Raw genomic sequence first — 25630 nt, 5'->3', positions numbered from 1 at the left:
AGCAACATTCATGGTGGATGTGTCTCAGGAATTTCTTTGGCATTGGTGTACAGAGCACACACACTTTGACTACACAGGAACTCCCCTGAACCCAGAGCTTCGCTGGGTGCCTGCGTTTGGATCTATGTGTTAGCAATACACAAAGACAGAACATGTTAGGGGGAATGTTAATCAAAGAATTGTTTCCACAAAGGTTAGGATTCTGCAGTGAACTTCCCCTTCTGTCATGTAAAGCAACACACTACGAGCATCAGCCTGCTGGGATGGCAAGCTTTATATGAACTTGCAACTTCTAAAGCTGGTGCAACTGCATCCAGTAGTAGTATTTGGTTTGCTCACCACATCTGTATTATGCATACACTTGAGATCACTGAGAAAATAAAGGCAACTTTACATTTCCAGTTGAAACCAGCCCAGGCCAAAATGAATGTCATGATTAGTGGCTTAAGTGAATTAAGATTACAGCACTCAGAGACTTGGAATGAGACCAAACCACCACCACAATTGATGCCTTTGTTGACAGAGGAGGCAGACCCATCCATCTGCTAGCACAGGATGGTCTGTTCAGGTCAGAATTGGGGCATACTGACAACACTGATTCCCAGGACCTGGGAACTTGGACGGCTGCTACCTGACTCTACGTTTTTGAACATGTAAGAACACACTTACATGCAATAATCTTTGTGGGAGCATGCAAAAGCAGAGAAACAATGAAAACGTATGCTTTCTGCACAAGAAGATAATTAACTTACGGCCATTACCTTTACATTTTGAACATAAATTACTATAAGTGACTCAAAGGACAGATTAGGAAAGGCTACTAAAACTATATTATAAAGGTCAAGAAATCATATAGTAAACAGCATTAACAGTTGATATATCTGATAAAAAGTTAGATTCTGTGGTGCGATTTGTTTAATGGTGACTTATGTTCAGAAGTTCCCAGGGGAATGGAAAAGGATTTACACAGATTTAACTCCATGGCACTGCATAGTACAGCCCTTAAATTCATTCTTGTCTGCTTGTCAGAAAGGCTTCTTTACAACAGCATGGGATAGGAGTCCTCGATGGGTCTCCAACTCCTTCTCTACCTAGAAACTGAAGGGATAAAATAAGCTTAGTGTACAAAGGGTTCAGCACATCTAAAATAGATAGCATGTACCTTGCTTTTGTGCAGATTATCACATTGGTGATTATCACCTCTGAGATCAGAGTGAAATAATCAGGACTTCAAAGTCCCAGGATTAATCCTAATTACTGAAATACAGACTCACTGTCAGAATAAGCGAGGCAGCTTTTATGGGAAAAGCATGTTTCAAACACAGACACTACAAACAACCTCAATGAAGAAAATTATTCTCAGGGGTAGTGCCAGTAGTTTTAATAGGTAATATAAACCATATTTGAGCACAGTGTAAAAAGGTAAGATATTTCTATAGTAGGCTGAAAAGACAAATAGCATCAGGTTTTATAGTAACGAATAACTAAGCTTCATGTCCCACAACTTGAGTCACCTGCATGGGTCAGGAAGGGATTCTTTACCCAAGTTCACAGCTATCCTGGCACACTTATGGTTTGTTTTTAAACCTTTCCCAGGATACTGAATATTGGCACAGCTCAAGACAGCATGCTGGACAGAAAGGGCTAGTACTCTTGGGCTTCCAGCACATAATTTTTCTTAGATTCCTGATTGCTATGTCTTATACTCACCCATTTTAAAAATCAAAACTACCATCACACTTGGATAAGAAAAGCATTTCCTTCCCTCAGTCAGACTGGCAGGACTTCAGCTGATTTTGTCTTTCTGTAAACATAGCAAATGCTCACTTGCTGCAATCATCTGAGCATGTCTCACCTAATTAATTTCATAGCTTTGCAAGATACTGTTTTGATGGCACTTCTGTTCTCTACCTGATAGGCCCCACAGGCCCTGCTGCTGAGAACTAAAGTCCTTTAATTCAAGTCACTTGGCTCATTTCGGGTAAATCTAAGTCAATGTTAATGGCCCATGGTAAACAGGAGGTCAAACTGATTTCACAATCCTCCTTGGCCTCAAACGATAGGAAACTTGCAGTACTTTCAGTAGGAGTCAGGAAGCATTTTAATTGTTTTTAGCCCATCCTCATGGTCATACTTTCTAAAGTTTCAGAATTCACAAACTAAGATCAGATGTTTAACAACAGTCAGGATATAGGTTGTTGAGCCTCATTAAATTCCTTTTTTTTTTTTTTTTTAAGTATCTAGCATAAATGACAGTGTTTTAGTGGTGTCTGTACAACACACAGTGACCTTCCCCCACTGTCAAGGCTGGTTGAGCACAGAGAGACCAGTTTCTAAGAGATCACGACAGGTTTTTAAGTATGAGAAAGATCTACACAATACAATAAGGATTTTCTGCTCCCAAACAAACCACATTTCGTTATCTGCCATTACACACATGAGAATTCAAGAATATATTGTAAAGGCTCATTCCCTACAACAGCTTTTATGCCCAAGCAACTTGTTACAAAAAAGTTCCCTTCCTAGGGGACACTTAACACCTCCGCACAGAGAGTTAGCAATTCCTCAATGAGGTCAGCCCTTGGACTGTCTTGGCCTTTGTACTCCATGTAGCTCATTCAGCCCAGCTTCTTATGATCAATAGTACTTAGATGTCTTTTAGATGTTAGTTAAATGCTTCTAAGCACTGATTTGGTCAGAGATGCATGAATCCTTTAATAAACTTGAATGAGATGTAACATAACCCAGGGATTCCAATCTTTACTACTATCTTATATAGATTCTGGACAACAGTAACATACAAAACAACTATGACCACCACCTCTTTGTGACATGACAGTGCTAGAAGGCGTTGATCCTGTTGCAGAGCTGAGCATGAAGGGTAAGACTCCACGCGGCAAGGCAGAAGAGGTGTACAACAGAAACAAGGTTGGTGTAGTCTCTGAGTAAAACATTGTTACAGTGTGTGTAGCTATGTGAGATACCATGAACCTCTTGCCACCTCGAAATGCTGCAGAGTTTTATATCTTTCCTGACACCACAGCCATATGGTCACTAGAAATGTTTACTCAGATTAATCCAGAGAATAAATTAATACAGCCCTGTAATGACAGGCAAGTGCCTAGCTTAATCACTATGAAGCACAGCCCTCATTGTTTAGGGGAACAAAAAGGGGATTTTGACAAACTGAAGTCTGAGGCCATCTGGCAACTTTTCCCCCTACTTCTACCAACTTTGGCCCTTTGCATGTCTTCTCTGTGGATGAGACAAATCCATGATTTACCCTGGACTTAAAATGGAGAAATGTTCATACACTCATGGAAAAACCCCAGCCCAAGAAATTTGCTGCTGACTTCAACTGAATCAGGAATCGAGTCACAGACCATGTTGAGAATTTCCCAAAATGGGTCCAGCAACTGCTCCATCCCAGCTAGCATCCTGGAGACCAACATTAAATATGGAATTCAATCAAAATATATCCTTGCCGACGGTGCCATTTACTTCCTTATATTAAGTCACAAAAGGATATTACTGCTACAGTGATTTTTTTAAGAGGACAATAGCTATACAGAAGATTTAGTTTTGTACTTTTATCAGCAGCAGTCATAAGGCAGACTAGCCGTTTTAAACTCAAGTGGGATAAAACCTTAACTTGTATCTGCTTACAGGAAGAGTTCAAGGTACTCATTTAAATCAGCACAAAAGTAGCCTCTGTTGGTATTTATGGGTAAAAAAGTGCAATGTCAGAGACTTCAAACAGGCTGGTGCTACAAATGCCACTGAAGCCCATCACGTAGCCCAGCAAGAGGAATGGGCACTGAAGCCCATCACATAGCCCAGCAAGAGGAATGGGCACAAAGTCAGAGTGGCTGGATGCTTCACCCCACCCCGTTGAAACCCTAACATGGTCCCTCCCTGTGAAACCACCAAACCTTCTTGCCCTTCTCTCTGTTCCACCTCTAAGCCAGGGCAGAACTTGTCTTCAAGAGGAGTTGTGACACTAAGACATTACTCTAGCTACTGAAAACCTGAGTTTCCATATTAGAGTTCTTCAGATCATTTTGCACTACTTATTTTCCCTTCACTGATGAGCATCTCTGATCTCAGGGATCAGTTGGTCGTGCCCTTAGCTTGGCACAGAAGAAAGGAGAGAAGATGTTAGTAATAAACCCAAGGAAAAACTTAGACATCAAAGAAAGAAACAAGAACAGCTGAAGAACCACCTGTTCTTGGTGTACCTAAAGCAGCAATGTACACTGCTGATCTCAAACAGTTTAATAATTTAGTAAACTGACAGTTGACTTTGTTAGTTAGCAAATACATAGGCCTGTTAGCAAAACCCAGGACTCATAATTTTCTTTAGAGATAGTTTTCTAATAGCAAAGCTATTAAATATTCCCTTTTGTGAGAGGCATTTTTCATACTCAGTCAAAAGCAAAGATTAAAAAAATCCAACAAAGAAATGGCTTTAAGAAGGGCAGTTAAAATACTCCCCTTTTTTTCTATCCTGAACATAACATCTTCTTTAAACTCTATTGTTTTTACAGCTAGTTTGAGCGTGAGCGATATACAACATTGTCCAGTCAAACCTCCCATCCCACCACTGTCTACATCAATAACGTAATGACATCAACCCTGTCAGTCTGTGCACACATTGCCAGATGTAATGCAGCTCAGCCTCCCCTCCTTTTTGCATTAACAGTAATGGGTGAGGTCGGGGGGGGGGGGAAGGAATTTGCCTTTCCTACAGCCCAGAAATCAAACTGAACTCCAATCTTTGGCATGGTTGAGAGCAGAGCTCTGTTCCTCAACACAGATCCTCTACCTCTGCTTATATCCAGGGATGCCTGCTATGAAAATCTATGTCTGGCTGCAGACAGCCTTTAAAATCTATCATGATCCACTGTGTTCCCCCCAATGCTTTCAAGGCAATTCTGATTCAGGCAAACCTTAGGAGAATAAAACACCCAAAGGTAACAGCTGACCCAGCACAGACTGATAGCAACATAGCTGCCAATCAGTGAAGTTCAAACACAGACATGCTACGGAAAGAAAAAAAGAGCGTCAAGGAAGAAATGAGAGTCAGGAGGTTAAGATGGCACAAGCTAGGCATGAATGGAAGTCAGCTAATTAACCCTGAGAAATGCAACTTTTGAAAGGAAAACTTGTTCACTGCGCTAGATCAGTGATTCCAAAGCCTTGTGGGCAAATAGATTTTTTTTTTTTAACAACTTCAAACTTTCTCACACAGCCACACAGCTGACAAATTGATGCATTTAGCTGCTGAATACAGCTCTCAGGGCCTACAATGGCCTTGCTGAGCAAAGGTGCACAGCTGGGGAACAACTGCCTTAGCCTTCCTCCACTGAAGTGTGACTTATTACAAGTCTTTTGTCATCTATTCAGGTATCAGCCTGGCCATGTCAGCTGTGTGCCTAAGTAGCACAGCCTAATTCCCATTACCTGGGCGTCCCGTGGGCACACCAGACCCAACTCTGTAGCCTTGACTTATGAAGCCTATCCCTCATGGCCTGACTTAGCAGAGACTGCCGAAAGAGCTATGCTCTACAGAAACACAGGTAATAACTACATTCTCCTGATCTGTAGTAATACAGTAGTGCTTCTTTCTTTATTCCTAGGCTTTTGATCTAAATACATTACAGCTTTATTAACATCATCCTTCTTCACTAAAGATTCAGTGATAAAATACTCCAGATTGCAGCACACAATAAATCAATCATACCTCCCTGTGTGATTTGCAACTCAGCAGTTTGAAAGCATCTTGGAACAATTTCTGCACAGATACTTTTAGACAAGAGACACATTTACTTTTTATTGAATCAAACGTTATTTGACTGTTTTTGGTTTACAGATACAAAAACAACAGAGAGTTTTCTAGACTCTCTTCAAATCTGTGGCACTGTGACCCTGGACTGTTAAAAATTAGTTTCTAAAAAGAATGAATTCTTTTCACTAGCAGAAATCTTGCATAGTACAAGCCTACCAGCCACAATCGCCTTGATTGCTTGTCAAATTCTTATACAAGCAGCTGAGCAGAGCACCACGACTGATTTATCTATTTCTCTTCCCATATATTAATTTCTAGAATTCCCCATAATATGCATACCAGAGTGCTCCATTCCTATTACAGCAAATCCAGAAACAAATTTCAGAAGGAGGCTTATTTCATACACATTCTGGCACATTTACGCTCTCTACTTCTCCACTTCTTTTGAAGCAAATTAATGCTCAACTCAAAATTAGGTTTTTAAGCAAAACTTAAAAACCAGTTCACCAGACTACATCACACAATTAACAAAAATCAGTTACCAGACGTCAGTCTGAACTTGAAGACAGAAAATTTATCATATTTTGTAAGTACTGAAAGTAATTGCAAAAATCACTTAAGTTAGAGAAATGCCTCTGCAAAGGCGGCTCTGTTTTATGGGGCCAGTACACAGACTGGAGTTGAGAGTACTAAACAGATCAAAGCAAACATCCATTACAATACTGGGATGAACCCACTGGTCAGCCACCTTGGTAAAAGGGGTGTTGTGGGAACAAAAGATACAATAAAAACTGTAATGATCTTCACAGTAAGTGGCTATACAATGTACCCATTTAGCAACCACATAAGCCAAGAAATATGTGGGGCCAACTTCCACCTCCAGTTCTTCCCAGAAAACCCCACTTCCACCAAGGCAGCAGGAGAGTACTTAGCCTGTAAAACGAGATGTAAAATAATATATATATATAGACTGGCAGATAAGAGATACGTAAACTCTATTATATAAATTTTCCTGCGGCAGTTCTTGTCTCTCACTCTTATCACTTAAGCAGTAACTAGAAAATTGTCAGATATTCTACTACTACCCTGAAGATAAGCGTAGTTTGATATCTGATGAACACCTAATGAATATACTGTTAATTGCATAACCTTCCTTCAGTACAGTAACTTTTCTGTTCATCAAGGGCATGGATTAAACAGCTTCTCTGCTTTAGAGCATCCTTGTAATTAATAATATATTCTTCCCACTTCTAAATATAACCTATAATGAGATGCTTTAAAGAATCCAAGCTGCACCTTTCACCAAGCACTTTTGATCAGAAGAAAATGAGCCAGAGTTTGTTCAGACAACAGAGCCTGCTTTAACTGTGACTGTCAGCTTCCCAGTGGGCTCAATCCTGAAAGGCAGCAAGCCTACTTCAAGCAGGTCATGGCAGCAAAACCTGCCAACGGCAGAAAACACCTTCCTCTATCTAAAACACAGTGTCTCTATCTCTGGAGATATTCTGTGCAGATCAGAGATGAAAAGAAGCATCTATAGATATATTAGATATAGATAGTATATATAAGATAGTATACATAGATCTGTATTAGGTAACTTCTGCTCAGTGAAGAATTAACTCCATGAAAACTCTGCCATCAATCCGCCTATCAGGCAGTAAGCTAATATACTGTGCAAAATCTCACCAGTTACATTTTCCATCCACGTGACATGTCCCCTCTCAGAGGTTTCTCCTGGTTTCCATTTGTTGAGAAAAGACAGCTCTCCAAGGATCACAGAACAGAAAAAAGGTTTCTTGATATCTATGACTGTCTTTGGAGATCTATGAATGATCATCCATGGTTGGGGAGGAGGAAGGAGAGTGGCCCTCCCCTACCCATGAACAAACTATTTTCCCTTAACTGAACAAGGCTATTTTTGCCCTGAAAATTCCTTCCCAGTGATCTGGATACCCAACTAATTCCCAGATGGAGTACGTCCTGGTGGCAGAGCTTACTGAGGCTTACAGTTGGTCTTTACATATAAACTGTGCAGCTTCACCGACCTCTGTTTGTACCAGCTGAGAGAACTTCCCATGTTTAAAGGCTACAGGATCATTAAAATCAGCCGAATGTTTGCACAGCAGAAGGTTTTCATTTCCACATCAACACCCCATTTAAATGACAGGGTATCTTCAAGACAGGTATCTATTTTGATTTAAAGACTTCAGCTGGTAAAGATTTCTGGACAAGTGAGTCTACTTGTTTATTTACCACTACTGTTAAAAGCTGTATCTTACCTCTAGTTCTAGTCCTTATCTCTAGTTCTCTTACCTAGTTCCGGCTTCTGTTCGAAGCTGAATTTGGATCAAATTATGCTGTTTCTTGCTAAGCTAAAGAAACAACTGTGTGATGAAACCTCTTCTCTAAGGAGACAGGTGTAAACTGATAAAGGCAACTCTCAACCCTCTCTTCAATAAATCCAATACCCTTCTAATAAGGCATATTTTCCAACTCTATAATCACGTGAGCCTTGTAAGATTGTTCACAACCCCTTGTCTAATAACCTTTCCACTTTATAGCAGCTACCCATGTCTTTTACCATCTCTCAGTCACCTGTTCTTCAATGTGTTTAACATGGCCTCCAATTATTCTGTAACTACATTTTTTAACCTTTATGCTTAAGTCAAACCACATATCACAAAATACACATAGTAGCTTATTAACACACACAGTATCTTATTAACAAGGTCATGATTCAATTAAGAAAGCGAAAAGTGAGACAACTCCTGTTTGCCCTAACATGTTGACACAGATTTTTTTTTATTTTTTTTTAAATCTTGATGTATTATATTCCATTATTAGCCTTTCTATGGTTTTCTCCAAAACTAATAACAGCATGATCAGCACATACAGCTCTTGGAGCTGAATTGTGTATTGTTGTAGCAGTTAGGAACTCAAGGCTTGGACTGCAGACCACCTACAGCAGGTTCTGTACCATGCTCTGTTTAACCTTTTAAACTACCATGAAAATACCAGCTTTTACTAACTTACTGAAACTTCCACCAGTGTTCCAACATCTGTAAAAAAAATAGTAATAAAAGTTAAAAAAAAAATCAAAACACAGATCAGAAAACTCACTTGCTGTGTCTTTCAATGAGAGCTTGCCAGTACTTCTGTTTTAAAAACACAAAACTTTAATAGCTGCTGTTTAGTAGCAGGCATGTTGTTAAATGTGCAAATGTTTCTTCTTCCTCCTCTTTCTGAACAGAAATTAGAAATACTCTTAGTATTTTCTCATTTTCTGCCACTGCAGCTCACTCTTTCACTCTCATTGACCAATATCACACTATACGGATTTGCTTTTCATACAGCTAAAGAATTCCTTACAATCGTTAATATACTGGGCCATAAACTTTTCATGCATACTTGTGGCTTTCCTTATTCAATGTCTTTATTACATAACTACCTCTTGTACCTAGACTGTTATTGTTTCAGCTTTCAATATTATAGGTTCTTATGCTGGTTTCCTATGGAAAATTTCCATAAAGGATTAAAAAAACGCCAAGAATCTATTTCTCTGCCATCATAAATTCCAAATGCAGTAGCCAAATCAAAGAAAATAAGAAAAGATAAGCAGTCTCAAGGAGAGTTCCTATAAGGCCAGTGAAAATACATGACTGGGCAGAATACTCCAACAGAACAAAAGGCTGCTATGTAAGCTCAATCTACATTGGAAGGCAAAGAATCCATGCAGGAGGAAACTGGGGAAAACTTTTAACTGGAATTCTTACCATCTTATGCACCAAAAAGTCAATCAAGCCCAGGACATACATGAATGGGGCGGGCAGGGGAGAATTAAAAAAAAAAAAAAAAAAAAAAAAAAAAAATAAAAAAAATCAAACTTTCCTAGTTCTGGTGCACCTGAAGCTCTTTGCTAACCCAGTGATTGAATTACCTTTATTTGCAAGAATCCAACCCACATAGCAAGGGGGCGGAAAAGCTCACAGAAATACAGTATAATGCACCGGTTCGTAAGGGCTGGGTACATAGTGCTTTAACTTTTTCCCACAGGAAGACGTTCTTTTCGCCCTAGCGTAACTGAAAGAGGTAGAAGAGATCTCAGACAAAGTTCTATCGCCTGTATAGTAGGTAAGATTGCATTTGGTCTAGATAAAGTAATTTTTATGACTTTCAAGTTGAAAGTACACCTCATTTCCTATGCAGGTCAGCTATAATTTCCTATGCAGCCACCTAAGACTTGAGGGAGTCTGATGTCAGAACTTTAAATAACTTGCTGCCCTCGCAGTGCCTAATGTTTCCAAAACGTTCTCTGAAACAAGACAGAGTTGTCTTTATGTACATTTTTCCACCTGCCAACTACAGGAGAGAAGACACACTGAGCTCAAGGGTATCTCGCAGACTGCAAGAGCTTTGCAGTAAGACTCAAAGCACCTGCCCAGCCCTGCTTCACCCTAAAGGCAAGAGTAGCAAGAAGCCACCATCCCTGTCTGCTAACATCAAGGACATGGGATGACTGGCAAGCACATGCACACCTTCCATTAATCATCCTACACCTTGCAGAAAGGTCAGCTATACCGCTGTGGTCAGCTCCTCTTGCAGTATGGGCATCTGTGCCATCTTCCCTGAAGAAAACAGATGCCAGTCTGCTAATCTGCTTTTAGAAGAGGGAAAGAATAGCCTGTCAGAGATTTTGATCTGCGTTACAATTACAGTCTAGTCCTGCAGCACCACACACTTCTGATGATCCCAGGCTGGAGTTAATAACAAAGGCTAAGCTGAACCAGTAAAACCTTCAAAACGTAAAGGAAATAGTCTCTTACATTTCCCCCTAAAAAGCAACTGGAAATATGAAAACTGTCTGAATACCTAAAGAATTCTTCATTCTGTTGGGTTAAAAAAACCCCCACAAAACAGAACAAGCAAGAGTAGCCATGTGAAATCAGCAAAATCAAATATCCATTTCTTACTGTTTGAAAGAACCCCGGTATCCTGATTGACAATGACTAGAGAAGTGTGCTCATAACAATGTTGAAATGTATTAATTGATTACATCAGCCTTTTCAATAAAGGTAACACTGTGAAGCCACACAAAAGAGTAAAACCAGCCTACAAGTTGCCCCAGCATCCAGATTCCAGAACTATTTTGAAATAGTGCCTAGTCTCAACGAACCAGGGTATACAAGAAGTCAAATGCAAATTCTGTGAGCATATTCAGGAAGAAGATATAACATGCTCTTGTTGACTTTCAATCAACAGAACAACCTGATTTGCTCTGTCCAGTCTCTCTGCTGTCTAGGTCCAGTTCACAGTATGATTTCAGCTGGCAAAACCTACACACTACATGATGTGCAAGAGCTCCAGGGCATTGCAAATGTTTTTTAAAAGACAGATTCGTGCATCCATGTATTGCGTGTATTGGCATGTGTCATCCATGGCTACCATAACTGCATTGAATCATCACACTCAAGGACTGCATGCTACTGTTCTTCCTTTTCCTCCTCTCAGACCTCTCCATTCTCTCCATCCAGTCAGTTCTGATCTCTAAAGGTCTCTGGGGTTTGGGAAAATGATTAAATAATTACAATACAGAGGAAGTAAGTCAGCACGTGTGGGTTTGAACTATCAAAATTTTTCCTTTGGCTCAGTAGGAGAGAAAAAGTGTCTTGAAACCCAGAAACATCAGCCCTAGTTCTCATAATATTTGATGATCAGATCAGGATGTATTCACTCCTTCTGGGACATATGTTACACAACAGCTTCCAGTGGCAGCTGCTCTACACTCTTTGGAAAAAAACACTTCTTCCAAGCCAGGACCATAGGAGATGAATGAAAAAATCCAAGTGAAGGAGAAGAATATGCAGAATTGTTTTTAGGCTATTAAAAGGTAAGAACTGATCCCACAATTGTGAAGTTCCCGATTTTGCATAATCATTGAACACACTTTTCTCAGGAACCTGAATCCCAGACATTTTTTTAATTTTTTGCACAACTTTAGAGATCTCTCCTCTATTTATTATGTATAACAGGGATTACTTTTTTATTTAGTTTAAATTGACCTTTTCTAAACATCATTCTATAGCTTCAAGCTATTTCCCTTTGAAATGTTTTCACAGTGGTTGTCTCCCTGGTATTTAGAAATCACCATGACTAACTCCTCATAGCTTCTTAAATATATGCAAAAAGAAAAGGACTTTGATTTATGTTACTAAATGCAGTCACATCACAGACTGTCTCCTGAAGCCAACCTTTAAAAACAGTAATAAATATTTGATACCATGTGATGAAAATACCATGGGCTTCCGTTTCAAAGAAAACGGTCATGCACATGGAAACTCCTTGCTCACTAGTCTGTGGAAAGAAACTGTAATGCAGAACTTAGACACACATGTGTATAGAAGTTGGTATGCATAAGCACAATGCAATGGCCACTATTAGATAAACAGAAAATCTTGCGCATTAGTACTCAAGCTGTGCTCAAAATTCAGGCCACCAGCGATCTGAGGCCACCAACGGTTTAGATCTGTTACTTTTTCTGTTTTTCATTGCAAGTATCATTTAAAAGGATAATTCTGCATTTAAAATAAAATGAAGTGTAATGTTTACACCAGCACAGTCTGGCAATGAAAGGAAGGAAACAGAAGAACAATCAAAATTCTGCTTTTTCTCCATAATCCTGACATACAATACTTCTTAAACATTTCTCCTTAAACCTTCACAACCAAGATTACTGGCTCCAGAAAAGTAACAAGGAATAGTTCAAAACACACTAAACAATGGAGTGTGACTGGTACTGAGACAATGTCGTACTGCTATTCTGCAATGATGTGCTGATTTCTAGACAACCCAAAAATCCATGCTCCCAGTCCAACAGCAGCTGGAAGTAGCAATAGTGACCTTCAAATTTCAGGACAATAAAGTCCAGCTACAGCATGCATTAGAACAGCAAGATGCAAAATCTGAGAGCACATATGGAAGGGATGATCTGTGCCTGAAGGCTACACAGATTCAAAACCTCCACTTTTTTAAAAAAAAAAAAACAACAAACAACAACAAAAAAAACCTTTCACATGGATAGTTTTGAAGAAGTTGCTTAAGCTCAGTTTTTGTCAGAGCCTGTGCATCTCACTGCCCTCACTAAACTACTGATGCGTGTACACTTGATACTGAAGCATGGACATGGCCAGATGCCCCCTTCCCACTAGCACTACAGAAGTAAAGTCTGCAAAAGAAATTGCTTCCTAGAAGCCATTAATTTAGGGCATTCATCTTAGAAGAAACTGCCTACACTGAAGCATCCAAAAAAGGTGCATTTAAAAAGTGGTAATCTTTTTCAAAGGTCTCAGGTCAGAGCCTACAGAGATTTCTTTGTGCACTTCTGAAAGCCTAGGCTTTACTCCTTGACACTTCTTAGAAAATAAATTAAGAAAATACCTTACTAAAGAAGTGTGAAGAAAATGTAAGTAAGGGATTGTGAAAGAACAATGTTCAACTTAAAATGTCCCCATGCTTTCAACTTTTACTCAGTTAATAAAAAAAACTGGCAAGAAATTAGACCACAAAGAGTACTGAAGTTAAGAGCTTTTAACTCCATGGTAAAATTGAACCACAATTCATAACGCTACTATTAACTGGTGCCTATCAAAGAGGAATATAGTCAACAGACTTACTCCAACCCCCTAGTAAGATACAGTGGCACCACTGTGAGCAGCTTCGACAATATTACACCACTCTGGTTTTGCAGATGGTGTCACTTCGAACCACTTCACTCACCTGTGGTCCCACTGCGAGGCAGCAGCAGAGCCAAACCTCAAACCCGGGTTTCTTGACTGCCAGACCTGCATCTCAACAACTTTCCTGAGCAACATCATGCAAGTCCTCTGAAAAACATGTACCGATATCTTAATTTCCTACCACTACCTCAATGTGGAAAGCTGAAGCAGCTGTGCACCACCACTGGCACCAGACTCCTGTTTCTCCCACCCCTTCCTTTCGTCCTCCTACCTTAACTGCTGCTCACTCTGCCCGTTGCACAGAGCATCCTCTTATACTTCTTGCTCATGCTCTTTCTCTTCCTCAAATCCACCCTCACAGGCTACTTTTGCTGAATCTGTAATAGTCTTGTTAATAGAATTGTATGTCTATGTATCTATTATATACCTATATATAAGGGTAACAGTCAAGCCATGCTTGGCCTCAGATGAGGGACCCCTTGACCTTATACTATAATCTTTGTTTCACTCCTTCTGCTATTCCTCTGTTTCATTAGTCTTCTTGCTTTACTTGAGTCTGTTCTCATATAAAACCCACTCTGCAAGCCCCCATGTGAGTAACTTCACCACGGCTGTAAGCTCTGTGCTAGAAGGCAGCTGCACAGGCCTGGGCAGCACCCCACTGGCTGCAGTAACGCTCTATTGCAAACACAGTTACTTAATTATAAAGGAAATGGTGAATGCTATTACAGGACCCATGTCTGATCCGCTTTTCTGAAGCACCCTCACGCACCTCTTGGTGCTGACATAACCACTGAGTTTAATCATGGTTTGTAAAGTACTTGGTGGTTATCGGATAGAAGTACAATATAGAAGGGGTTTGCAGTAGAGTAGTTAAGTGCAAAAAGGATTTTAAAATGTGATTTTAAAGTTGACAATTTTTCTTTAATCCCTTTAAAGCAGTTTATTTTGCTGTCTGGCTTGAATATAATGGATCAGGAACTGTTTCTCCGAGTTTCACATCAGATAAGCAGTTAGGTAATTATGGAAACAGAATGGAACTTTAATTATAAAAAACCCCATAGATTGTTCTATTGTGATCTTCCACAGCGTTACTCTTTTTTATAAATGAACATACTGTGCAAGCTGGGAAGAAACCATTGATTAAAATAATCAAAAGCCCTACTAGAAACTTAGACATTTTCCCTTTGTGAAAAAACAAAACATTGTAGCTGAAGGGTTGAGAGATTTGAATTACCTCTTCCAAAGCTCACTTTAACTTTTCCTCACAGATTAATTTAATTAAATCTATTCTTACAAGGTGGGTTTTTTTTTTTTATTTTTACATAAACTATATGAAAGCTTGGTGTACTCTGATAAATCTAGAAGATTAGAAAATTTTACCAATAGCTTTTTATCTTGATTTCCTACCAGTCGTTTTCAGCTGAAGCAACTTGTTTGACTAACAAGCTGTTTCCAACCATGCCAGTAATCAAATACTTTTAGAAGTGAAACATCAGTAGTTGCACTTACAGGTACCCGATAAGCAGAGCAACTTTTCAGTTCCTGCTCTGAAGAGCTGGAATATCATTAAACACATGGTCAAAGAAGTCAATCGTAGGGAGGAGTCCATAATTGGAGTTATCTACTATGTCAGGCTACTAATTGAATAGTTGCCACCTTTTCCCCAAACACCTGTGTTTTGTCAGCAGCACAGGTGCTCTACAGTTGATGCCAGGACAGCCACATAGGTACCAGTATTTCGGGGAGATCGGGTCCAGTGGAGACAGTGCCACTTCTGCAGATGCTCAAGAGTATAAATGAGACTGGGGGGTTCATGTACAAGTGCACATGTGCATGCTGGCTCCTTCCCTTTCTTTCTCTGGCTAATCAAGAAGTAATTCTGTACCACGGGCGCTGGGAAGAAGGAACGCTCACAGACCGCACACTAGGCTCCATCAAGAGCCTGCTGGTTACGAACAGCGATGAAAACACAGCCTCTTCAGAAGTCTCTCAACTATGGCTAAGAGTCCAGCACACACCCGTGGGGCTCTCTGAGCCTCTGTGTCAGCAGCTGCTCTTTCATTTTCCCTCATTTACCAGGCTTATTTTCTTTCTCTCTTTCACAGAGATTACTCCGATCACTAATCAAAACAGGGAGGAAAAAGCCCCACAGAACTCTAGGGGGACAAAATTATACAAAGTATAAAGGAGTTGAGTAGCATTGAGACCATACCTATTCGTAAAAGAGATTATGGTTGCAAAAGTGCTTCTTATCAATAGGGAAAATAAAGCCACAAAAGGTCCCTAGATGAGCAAACATAATGAAACCTGCCAAGATGAGTGATAAAAATTATAGAAAGAAAAATTATACAGGTCTCCCGGAAACTGCCAGAATTAATCGTAAAACACTTTTTCCTGCTACCTGAAGTCTGCACCTTTTTTTAATCCAAATGAAAAGCTTGCCTGCATATGCTGATATTGGTATTTCACCTTGTATCTGCCATTACAGTATATCCTCTCTGTTCTATCAAAGGATCGAGTATACCAAACAGCATCCAGGACTTTTTAAAAATTCATACTGTAGAGGAAAAATTGAGTGCGGTGTCACACTCTATGTTACACCATCTCAAGCACCCACAGCAGCTGAAAGGAAGCCATCCTGCACCATTGCTGGTAACAGCTGCATGGCCACAAAGAAGCAATTGCTTCATCAAGATCTGAGCTCACACCAAGTGAAGACGCTGCTTCTCACACTAAAGGTGACAACTCTTCTGAGGTGTTAAAGGTATTAACAAATGAATTCCTGCTCAAAGGGACCGACAGAACATGAAGAACCCAGGACAAAAAAGAATTCAGTAGACGAACATAGACTTAATTTCTAATGTCCTCCACTCTTATTTGTGCAAAAGAAAGTAAGTCTGAAAAGGCTCTGCTACTATTAAATAATTGTGTTTCTTATCTCGGAGTGAACATTTCATCTTTTATGTACATACAAAGAAACCCCCACCTGTTTTCTTTTTCAGAGGATGGAACAGGCAGCTTAGAAGGCAATTTTAATTGAATGTGTTCAGGCTGTTGAATAAGAATAGTGGTGTGTAGACCTGTGGCTGAGAAGAAAAGGCTTTCCCCTACTACCTACACCTTTACTTCATTACAAATATCCCTTGCTGGTTCACAGAACTCAGCTCCAAGTTTGACACTTGCAACATGTCTAGAGGCAGGAATTGAAGCAGAAACATATAAATTCTAGCAGAATTCAGTATGTTAATTGCTATTTCTCATTCACATTCCATACAGGGCCTATGTACCTGCTGAAATGCTTGAACAGCATACCATTATTTTTTTGTGTCTGTGCATATGTGCATTTCTAAATACATGTGTATGATTTTACCCATATAAATGCACACACAATGACTAGAAACGAAATTGCTGACTGTCAAACATGCTAGACTTGCTTCTCCCTGTACAAAAAAAAAGGGAGAAGCATGATTATGTTTGTGCTAAAATGACTAGTGTTTGCAACCTCTATGCCAAAACAGAGAATTCAGAGTCTTCATATAATAACTTGAGTCTTGTACAACAGTACACTTAAGAGAACTCAAATGACACGGTAAGATGACTACCCTAGCAGTACAAGCCAGAAAAATGGTGCAATTACTGGCATGAGTCCATTCATATGGGAACGTGTAAGCATGTGCAGTCTAACAAAGCTACTGAATTAAGTCCTCTGTATTTTAATGCAAAGGATTCTTAACATGTTTTAATATGTTAAAATACAAGACAAAGTGTGAGCTGAAATCTGTCACTCTGAATATAGCCACTGAATACAGCATCCCTAGAAAGGAGGCTAGAAGCTATTGCTAAAGCAAAGCCCTAATTAAGGCTCTCAGCACCTATGGAAGCTCTTTGCATCCCACAAATGCACAGGGTGAAGACCCATACTACCCTCATACGTTCAGACAGGGCCATCAGTGACCATGCCTCACCCCAGAGCACAATCTGACTGGAAGCATTTCAGAGAATTAAAAATCTCCAGTACAAGGTTTAAATTACATAAATTATCTACCAAAGCATGCAGGGACTGCATATTAAACCAGTCTTAATCATGATCCTAATCCTCAAGGAAGCAGGATGGAGTATCACGAGACCCTTAGTAAAACTGCAAATGATGACAGGGGGAGTTTGTCCTGAATGAAAACACGATCCTACAACTGTAGAAACAGAGAAAGAGAGCGAAAAAATCAAGGAAAAGGTGGTGGAACTAGGAATCACGGCTTCAACATACACTTCATTATGATACTAAAACACAGAAGCTATTTAAATGTGAAAAATATTAAAATCATGTCATTCAATATTCACTTATTTTCCTCACACAGTAATTCACCCATTTAAGAAAGGAGAAAAGGTTTGCTTTCTGTACTCTTGCAGTGCAATACTGCTTCATTCAGTTAGCAAAACATTTCAATTTTCAAATTATATTTTGCCTTTGATTCTCAGAAATTATTTCCTTCTCATATCAGCCATAGTAAGTAAACCAACCGTGATCCCCCCACAATAAGCAAGCAAAAATATAAATATAAAAATCAGGTAATCTGAACTTCAGAAAGCAAGCAGCAAGACAATGGAAAAAACAAAAGCACTAGGCAATGAAAAGCTGCTTGAGTATTTCTGAAAACCTCTTCAGTTTTTACTAGTTCAGTATTTATGGCCTGTTAAATAATTACACATACAAGAGCTTCACATGCTCAACTTTCATTTTCCTGCTCTTCTCTTCTATTGAAATAACTGCAAAATTAATTATAGCCATAAAAAAGCAGCATCAAACCCTTTTATGACCATTCCTGTTTATGAACTGCATGAACGCATTAGACCAATAGGAAAAATATTTAAATGCCAGCATTTAAATCTTTGTAGCAGTCAACTAGAAAAAGCTCAAAGTCGATCTGAGGTACAGGAACACTGCAAATGTCAAAGCTTGCAATGCTACATGAAAAAGTGACTTTCTCGCAAGGTAACATTGCTTAAGAAAAGAACAATAAAAACATCAGAAAAGACCCAATAGGTATTTTCTATTGGTTTTCCTATAGGACTCAGCCCTCTGAAAAGGTCACTTCTGAGATATAAGCTGTAAACATCTTCCCTTAAAGGAAAAATACTTTTTGTTTTGAACAGGTATTACTTAGAACTCTTTAGCACTGGTAGAATTGGAGCACAATCATTACATACCCTAAATTCATTTACATCTCTAGGTGAGTAAAATGCTGAGATCACCAAAGCCATGTAATCATCAAAAAGGAGATGTAATTCACTGCCCATGAGCCACAGATAAAGTTATCCCACCACTAGGGATAAACAGCTAAGGCTTTGAGTTCACTGAATTTCCTTTGATGTACAAAGGATAATTTCACACTTCAAGAAAAGGAACAGGATGCAGGAAAAACTGGATGTGGTTCCTCACCCTGTCAAAGACTTCTTGTGTTAGTCCCTATGGTTTCGTGTCCTTTGGGATATTGAGGCCAACTTGGGGTTGCTCAATAAGGACACACCTGGAAGCATTCAAAGCAGTTACAATGGTTAAGGAACCAGAGGCACTTGGGAAGCAAGTATACACTGGCTGAGACAGGATGATTAAATCAGGAGTAAAGGTACAATTGTGAGATTTTGAAGAGTTACATACACTTAGGATAAAAAGGACTTTTAAAAATCTGCACTGGACTATAAGCCACGATCCGTAGGGAACTACTAGTCTGCTAATAGGCTTCAACAAGTCTTGTCCATCTCTAGTGTACTGTTAAACACTTCCACGGAAAGGAGTTTTTGAGAGTCGGGAACCCTCTGCTTAAGTAGACCTGGAAGCTAAGTAGCATACTAAAGACATAAAAATGAATTAATTTTTAAGTTATATTTTGGATGTGGTAAAGCTTTGACAGAGGTGAGTGAACAATGCAAAAACTGTATCCTGGTTGTAGAATTGTGTCATTTCCAATTATCTGACAAAATAATCTGAAATGAGAGACTACATACAAGGAGAGGTTGGGGGAACAGCATTTGTTCAGCCATCAGAAGAGAAGGCTAAAGGAAGATTTTATTGCTGCCTTCAACTACAAAATGGGAGGGACTAGAGAAGACGGAGCCAGACTGTTCTCAGAGGTGCATAGTGACAGGATGAGAGGTGACAGACACGTCCTGCAACAAAGGAAATTCTAATGAGATATAGGGATTTCTTTTTCATTAATAAGGGTGGTCAAACATGAGGACAGGGGTCCACTTTGAGCAGGCGATTGGACTAGATGACCCCCAGAGGTCCTTTCTATCTTAAATTATTCCATGACTTTATGGAGAGATGATCATAGGGTGTTTTCATTTTATTCTGTCTCAATAAATTTGATCACCTTGACAAATCAAAGCTTTCATCATTAGCCCTACAAACCAGTCTGGGCATCTGGAAAATGAGACTGCTTCTTTTGTGCCTTGTTGCCAGGAGGATCCTGTAGCTCTCGAAGTGTTCCCGCAACCTGTAACTCATCCTGTATTTGTTTTACAGATGCAGTGAAAACCGGGAACGCGGTCCTCAGCTGCTGTAATCCAGCAGTGCTCCCAACAGCCCACCAGGGACAGTGACAAGACTATCAAAGCTGCTGTATTTTATGCTGGCAATAGCCAGTTAGTGTAGTGGGAGTGTTGTTAAAATGCACACCTGTACACCTGACTTTAACATCACCTTATTCAATTCCTGAATGATCTGTAACAAATTAATCCAACAGAATGGTCTTTAATTTACATGTTCCACTGCATTTACAACCCCCCACCATCTTATCACATATATACAAACAGAACTGCTCTTAAAGCTGGGGGCAGGGGGGGGAAGAATCCTCTCTGTTACTGCCCCAGGTCCTAAAACTTGGTATCTGGCTGTGCCTGGCTGATTTGGCGTAGTTTTTTCTTTTGCTGCTTGAAGTTCAATGGCCCAGTGTATGTGATGCCCTGAATGAGACAGTCCACCCTTCTCCAGGAGAAATTCTTCAAGGGCAAGGAACAGTTATATTAAGTCGCTTTCCACAAAAGTGCAGTAATGTCACCAAACTCACTCAGTCATGCAGGAGATCTGGATCAAAGAAGAATAACAGAGACATAATATCCTTTGAGGTGAATGGGGAGCTAGGAGAGGGCTGTGCATTGTGGGGTGAGCAATACCATCAGCACTGACAACAATTACAGAATTTTGCATTTGGGCAACTTAATAGAAAATGAGGACAGAACTGATCACCACTGTGAGAGATCAACATATGCAGCAGCAGCACACAAAGTGCCTAGCACCATGGAAAATACCCATTAAAAATATAACCGTCAAGTTTGGATAAATCTCCCTGAATGGCTCATGATGTACTTCAAAATAAAGAGGACTGCATGAACTGGTACTGTATTTCAAACCAACATTCAGGGTTTGATTTTATATTCCATTTCCATTTCAAAATCTATTTCCAGGACTGCTGCTTATTAAACGTGCCCTATTAAATCATCCAACTATTAAATGCAATACGAATTCAGGTGTCTCCTTCTCTTTTTCTTCCTCATAACACCCTACTACATCTTTCTGTACCATAATTTCTGCTCTTAACTAGGAGAATTTCTTTATCAGATATGTGACATAAGTGGTGAGTTTATGCTGCCTGCATTCCTCGATCTCACTATATATACAATGTCCTAAGGCAAGAGTTGCCAGCTTAGATTTTCACTTGCTCTATTCCTTAAATTTGTGTTCCCATCAGTGCTGTTACTGTTTGTTAGCATTTGGTTTTATTTTTCTCTAAAGATTTTTTGTTTCAAGTCACTAGTTAAATAATCAAAATACTTCAGAGGGAAATTTAAAATTTCTTTCTTGTAAAAAAGCAGAATGATTCAGTACCTGTGCTGGAACAGCATTAGGTGGATAACATTCATTTTGCTGGAGGTCTCTGTTAGCTCAGTAAGAAAAATTACTTCTCTTTCCCCTCTCTCAGCTTCAAGAAACTGGATAAGAAAATAGTGAGGAATCTTTTCACAGGCGTAAGCAAAGCCTGTGTATATCAGCAGCAGCTGCACCACAGTTCTAGGGCAATCACCGAGTCACACTGAGATGCTTTTAGTAAGAGCAATGAAAAATAAGTCCGGGGCTCTGGCCACGGCGGGCTCTCCAATGGGAGAGTACATGTAGGCTACAAAAGATCTCCCTGCAGTTGGCAGAGGCGTGCTGCTGTATAACCCTGCAGCAAACAATTATAAGATCCTCAGCATTCGAGCCTACTCTGAGGTCAAAAATATTTTCTGTATCTCAAAACAGCTGCTGGTGAGGTATGTGGGAGTCGCAGGCGTTGGGCTGACAGAGGCACTAACTCTACTCCCACTACTTTCAGATACTCTGCTATCCTTTTTAATGATTTAAATGGGGAGGCTCCTTGCATACTAACAAGCTGGCACGACGAAGATGAAATCCATTATCATTTTACAGCACCTTCCAACGATGGCAGTTTTGCACCCACTCTAGGCTCTCCCTCACGGCAGGCAGGGAGAACCAGCAATGGCTGATGTCAAACAGGAGGACAAGCCTGCTTCTCCCCCGGCTATTTTTTTGGCATGTATCCTGTGAGGCCAAAGTGGTTCATTTGCTTTACGTACAAGCAGCCAACCTTTCCTGAACAGAGGCCTAGTTCCGGCGATCGCTGAATCTAGAAAAGCTTTGTCAAAGAAGATGAGGCTGGAAGTTGGCATGCCCAAGTACTAACTCTTCCCCTTCCCCACCAGAAGCACCGCTGCAGCACAGCTGAATGGTGTTTCTTTGCTCCCTCTCACCCACCATCCCATTTCTTTTCATTTATTAAGGATGTTTCTCAAAATAACTTTCTTCTCTTTAATTCCTCCCCCCCCCCCCCCCCCCCCCCCCGCCTCAGTCAACACTTCTTAAATTGTGAATTCAGTCCCTTCTGCCCTGTGCAGATAGCACTAATTTCTGAGTTCACATGGTTTTGCTTCTCTTGATTTAGGGGCTCATTCTGCTTCCACACAGAAACAAAAAATATAAAACACACCTCCCCCCTAAACTGACAGTATTTCTGATGATGACTTCAGAGAGAACAGATCCAGCCCACAAGATGCCTCTGAACAGATCAGCTCATAACAAAAAATGAAACAAAAATACAAATTCAGCAGCCAGATAATAGCACTGAAAAACTGACAGATGGCAGAACACTGAGGTTTAGTGGTGACACTCACATGTTACATGAATAATTCACTTGAACAAACCTATGGATGTGAGAGTATGTGTAGGTTAAGGATCTGGCTCAAAGAAAAATGAAGAAATAAATGCAGTTTCTTATTCGTAGTGACCCATTTCAAACCAAAAGCCTGGATAACCATCTTCTCCAATATCAGCCCATGCTAGAAATTAGTCAACCTTCAACTAGCACCAAAACCCACAACAGGGAGAAGTCCTATAGATCTCATTAATTGAGAATTCCCAGCCACATTCAGTGGCTTGAAAAAAATGCAGTTTAAAAAAATAATTGCACGAATAGCAGAAAAGGTCCCAGACATCACAGGTCCAACAGAAGTCAGGCCAGCTGTGATGCCATCTTACCTATCCGACAGGAGACAGGTCATGCTGTCCTGAACACCTGGGGATGGGTAACATCCCTAGAGAGGATATTGTTAGGTACAAAGCTGAGCAACTTCAGTTATCTGGGAAACAAAAGGCAAAGTACTGTTTTGGTTTTGCAGCTGGGTTATCTAAAAAAAAAAAAAAAAAAAAGACCGCAAACTGTTACCTTTAACTGAGCATTACAGATGGGAACACAACATCCCTAACTACCAGCAAGAGAGCACAAAATGTATTTAAAAACACACCACAAAAGCATTCAGAAAATAAAAAGCCATTTAGCAGGTGGCTAGATGCTGAGAGGAACTGCCTTGTTTTCACCACATTCTAAACTGGAAATACTCCTAAAATGCAACAGTCAGTATTATCAACGCTCTTAACCTCCCCAGCTCAAATGGACTATGGACAATGTCCCAATGTTGCATTAATTGAGGAATAACCCTAGATCCTGGCAGAGGTGCTGGCAATTATGAGGTCTGTCTGAAAGCAATTGATTTTATAAAGCAGTTCGATCTTGCCAGAGGTGAGAAATCTCCATTTCCCAACCTGCCCCTTCCCTAGGGAAACTCCGCAGTGCAGACTCCTCCAAAGGGCTGTGCTGCATTTCTAAACAGGAAAATGAGACAGTCACAGGGGCCTGCAGTCATTCCTCAGCTACAGGGAGTAAGTTCAGCCTTGCTTTCACTGGGGAGAAAGAAAATGGGACTGGAGGGAGGACCATACAGGAATGTCCAACTGTACATTTTGCTTCTCACTACATTTTCTGTCTGTCATTACAGCCTCTTCTTTGCCCTTAAATAACATTTATACAAAGAGCTAGACCTTTTACTTTAACTCTACAAATTAAGAGCAAAGCCTAACATTCCAGTTTCTTGTTTAATAGTCCACCAGGTTTTTAACTCACTGCTGTCTTGACCAGTGGTGGTAGGAAGACCTGCAAACATATGTGAATTAACCCCACAACCAGCACTGTGCTTATGTGTTACCAGGTTGATTCTGTTTCCTCACAGAGCAGATCGGATCAGCTTTTGAGATGACACATACTTTGACAAGGATGCAAAACATCTGGAAGGAATGTCCTTACTGTGCAAATTAAAGCCTATAGCTATCAACAGTCATAAGATTAAAACTACTTGATCTTCATCTGATTAAGCGTGAACTTCAGATGTGAATAATCCTATAAAACAAGTAAAGTTCCAAAATTCTAGTTGCAGACATTTTTAAGATTCAAAGGCAAGCTTTTACTTGGTACAGACAGAAACACTGGCTTCTCTTGTGAGCTAGCCACAAGTCAGACATAGGCTTGTATCAAGTATCTTGTGAACGTTGAGACACAAGTTCACACATCCACCACACAAAAATTGATCTATTTTGGCTAAAACTCATAATAAAACCTAAATATCTTATGCTGAGGCAAAGCATGGTAAATCTGCTTGAGACAGCTATAAAAAAATAAAATATGGCACAGTTACACGCCACAGTCTTTCAGCTGGTTTCAAAGCCCTTGTATTTAAAAAAAACAAATTAAGAATTGGTCCATACAGGTAGTGCTACTTTCACTAGGAATTCCTGATTCATCTGTTAGGCGTATGCTACAGAATGGGAACAAACTTCTTCCTGTGTCGAGGTGACACTGGCCCACTCCCATTAGCAGCAGGGAGGTGTTTCAAGGGCCATCTATTTTTCTGAACAGAAGAACCATCACAGAAATGCAGACTTCAGTCTCTTAGAAGGTTTCAAGCAGAAGGAAGGGGGGGGAAAAAAAAAAAAAAAAAAAAAAAAATCACACAAACCTGAACAAATTACTTTCCTCTCGAGATGGCAGTCCCGTACTGTAACAGTCAGAGGCTCAGGTCAAGTCTCTTTTGCGCTACTTAGGATTTAAGGCTGGTTTCCCCAGAGGATGAAATAAGTGGGGGAAAAATGGAAGGTGAAATGGCTAGAAAGGAATGGAAGATGAATAAGAGAAATCGTCAGGGATCTTAGCGCTGCATGGCCTATACACAGTCCATGCTATGACCTCTGACAAGAGATTTACAGGCAGAGACTGCAGGGAACGGAGCTGCTTAGTTATTCAGCCCCCCTCCAATCAGGTAGTGGAAGTAGCATTAATAAGATAGCTTTTGACTAAGGAGGATGCAGGGTGAAAGACCAACACATACAGTACATAAAAATGTTAATGTAGTTACTGAAGTAATTTTTTCTGTAGCCTGTATATGACTGCAAAAATGATTACATTCATTTTATGCAAGAGAAGCACATTCATCTTTCTTAATTAGAGAGAAAGTAGGATTGGTACTGGGCTTAAAAAAAAAAGTATGGTTAATTTTGAAGTCCTCTATGTGCCCCATTCTGGTGAAATCCAATAAAATGCTTCCTCCAAAACTGCTTCTGACTCATGGGAATATATTTGTGAAGTACATGACCGGAAATTCACTAGAATGGCTTGTACTAGTTTCTTGGTCTGTCCAAGAACAAATCTGTAGACGTAAGTAA

The 25630-nt window shown here is 40.0% G+C and overlaps 1 protein-coding gene across 4 annotated transcripts in view; it reads right to left on the bottom strand.

Annotated features, from left to right (window-relative positions):
* Positions 1–25630, bottom strand: part of LRP8 (LDL receptor related protein 8) — a 206908-nt gene that overhangs the window by 50430 nt on the left and 130848 nt on the right. The window lies entirely within an intron of this gene.

Source organism: Aptenodytes patagonicus, chromosome 5 (assembly GCF_965638725.1).
Source record: "Aptenodytes patagonicus chromosome 5, bAptPat1.pri.cur, whole genome shotgun sequence".
Classification (NCBI taxonomy): Eukaryota; Metazoa; Chordata; class Aves; order Sphenisciformes; family Spheniscidae; genus Aptenodytes; species Aptenodytes patagonicus.
Note: the sequence above shows the minus strand (reverse complement) of the source record. Positions and strands in the feature narration are given on the sequence as shown.